This window comes from Falco punctatus (genome assembly GCF_963210335.1).
Source record: "Falco punctatus genome assembly, chromosome: 6".
Lineage (NCBI taxonomy): Eukaryota > Metazoa > Chordata > Aves > Falconiformes > Falconidae > Falco > Falco punctatus.
In genome coordinates, this window is record NC_137585.1 from 53056324 (window position 1) to 53059519 (window position 3196).

Genomic DNA, 3196 nt, shown 5'->3' on the forward strand with positions numbered 1-3196 from the left:
TTTACATTTGCCATGTAACACTTCATTGAAGACAGGGAAAAGGAGAGCAGTGCAAATGCCCAGAGTTTCCAAATTGCTCTGGCTACTTCGAATCACCCCATAAAATTTCCAGATCCCTCTTCCTTGGGGAAAAGTTGCAGGTGGTGGTGGGCTGCAGGAGTTGCTCCTAAGCTAAGTGCCTGCCGGCCACCAGCAGAGAGGGTGCGGAGGGGAGGGCGAGGGTGTTGCTGGGGCTGCTGCTCACCTGCCATTACCCCGTGTGGGTCTTGGCAGCTGGTGGGACATGGGGCTGCTTAGAGCCGTGCTTGGGGAAAACAGCCAGGGCCTGCCAAAGCAGAGACCTTCCGTTTCCTTGGACTACTCTGTAATGTTTTCAAACCTGAGGAATTTCTGAGAACAACAGAGAGAGAAAGCTGGGGGTCGGGGGGAGAGAAGAGGAAGAGGACTAGAAAAGCAGTGAAACCCCTGGGCATCATTCATTCACTGGTGAAAGGGAGGGGGAAAGGGAAATCATGGGAACACAAAGTTTTGAACCGTTGACATTTTGAAATTTTCAGTTTGGAAAACCTTGAATTATATGTCAAATTGTGGAGATTTGTTTGAAATTTTCTTGTTAAAATAATAACTATAAACCTAATTGCTATTCCTTATATGCTCCACTGATCCTCTTGGGATTGATAAAGCTTTAGTGAGGGTAATTTTTTCCCCCTCTATGCATAAATTACTGTATTTTAAGATGAGAAGGGACTGTTCATCTGACCTCATACATAACAAAGGCAACTGATCTGCTGTACATTAATTTCTGCTTCAAGTCAGATAGCTCTCATTCAAGTGCAGCATACCACAGAGAAATCTTCCCACTTCAAACCATTATCCCCTTGTTTATGTGTCAATGAGCTCCATTATCCTTTTTGATACTACCACCACCACTTTGGGAGGTCTAATCCCTCACAGGGACTGTGAGATCCAGTAGAAGTCCCCTCCTCTTGGTCCTCCACCTCCAGTCCTGGGAGAATGGTTGTTAGTCTTTCTGATTAAGTACATGACTTTACCTTTGGTCATGACAGAAGTTATACCATTACCTAAGCAGCCAGAAACCCCAATGTCAGTAAACAAGCCATTGCATATTTTTTTCACCACTTCTCTCATATTTGTGCCAAAAGCAAGCTGTGGTGATATCTGGTGTGTTGGTGTTGTTGTTGTTATTTTCTCCTTTAAATAATTAATTAAAGTGTAAATTAAAATTAGGGTCAAAGATTGTCCCCGTGGGACTTTACTCAATAATTACTCCACGTTTATAGTAGCATTTCAAGACCTGCTTGTTTCTAAGTTATTTAGTGTGTGCCCTGTTGACTTTACAGCATTCTGGTTTATTGTTCATAATATTGTGTGGTGTCCTGCCAAAAATATATTTGATTTATTTACATTGTAACCTTTATCAAATCATAATTTCACTTGCTATTAAATAATTGATTGCCATTGCAGACAAATTGCCTCTTGGCTTTGTTTCTGTAGAGAGGAGGGGAAGCAGAGGTGACAGCCCGGAGCTGTGACAAGGCAAGAACCCAAGAAGGATACAAAGGAAAGGACCTGACTGAGGGCAGAATGGGCAATGAAGGGCTTTAACAGGAACACTTGAGCAGGGGCCCAAGTTAACGGCCTGGCCCCCTGGGAAGTGCAAGAGGGGAAGCGCTGTGGTGCTGATAGGAGTGTGGAGGATGCAGTGCTGTCTGACAGGCAAGGATGAATGTCTCAGACATTAGTATCTGCGAGTAATTCCTATGAATCTAAAAGAGATGTCTGCTAAAAGAGATGACTCCTCAACTTTCTCTCCTGTGCTTAATTCTGGCCTCCTCTAATGACTACATAAAAAATGTATTAAGCAGAACCATAAGATTTCTCCAGTTTCAGATTTCCTGTAAGTTATCACATGTACCACGTGATGGGATTATATGGTTACTGTTTGCTGCATGTACAGCATATTCAGGTCATAAACTCAATCTGTGCTCTTGGAACACAAGATGTATCAGTTTCTCCAGTAATGCATTTCTTTTCTAGCCTAGAAAAACATAAGAAATCAAGAATGTCATTTATGTTGTATCACAATCAACACCCCCTGATTTCATGAACCTTTGGTAATAGTCTCAGTAAGAGCCTACTGCTTTTTTGAAAATTACATTTTGCAAAATCCCTACTAATAGTAACTAAACAGAGATCATGCACACAAATACTTTCATTAAGTGGAAATTCTGATATAAATCTTCTGTATTTAACCACTAACTTCAAATGAATGCAGCACACTGGAAAAAAAAATCTGTTTTCTTTGAGTGGGTTACTTTTACTGGCTTCACTAATGCCTTTCAATATATATTCTCTGCTCAGTTTACCCACAAGCAACTTTTGACGGATTTATTTTTTTCTGTGAATACAGAAGTGATCAGAAGCCACAGAAGCAGGGCATTGAAGTTTGTCTCACTTTGATTTGCTCCATCTAGAAGGGAACATAGCCAGTAGTGTGCCAGCCTAAGGCATTTTCCAAGTTGTACACATTAGAAACTGCACCAAAGCACTGGAGTAATGCGCCAGCTTCCCTAATCGCCAGAAAGGTCCTAGGATGTGTTTTCCTCCCAGAGGAGGAAAAAGATGAAGGAGATTAGGTACTGTCCTACCACTGTGAGAAGCCTGATGAGAAAATAAAGGGATTTTCTGAACAAAGACTCCAAAGCATTTTTAAAAAGCCAGCTACAAAGAATAAAGAAAAATACATTCATTCTTCTAGCGCACAGTCAATATGAAAAGGTTTCTAACTATGAAAATATGTTTTTGGTTTTTTCCACTCAATTTATCCCCCCCTTTTTTAAGGGAGTAGTACATCTTTTTTAAGAAGATGTAGTTCTTCCAAGCTGAAATTAGTGAAATGGCTTGTCTCCCCACACATATACACAGATGTGAAGGGCAAATCATGCAGGTATTTCACAGAGCGCTCTCCAAGTGCTAAGTCCGGGGGGGGGGGTGGGTGGTGGTGGTGGTGTGTGGGGGGTGGGGGAGGGGGTGTCAAAGGCCTGGGCTCCTGTTCTGGGAAGATCCTCAGAGCCAGCATGTGGTCAGTCCTACGTCACACATGCTGTGTCAGGCAGTCATGACATTGACACATGGCAAGACTGACTCTTTGGACCTTCTCTGCCTACAGGTAGTG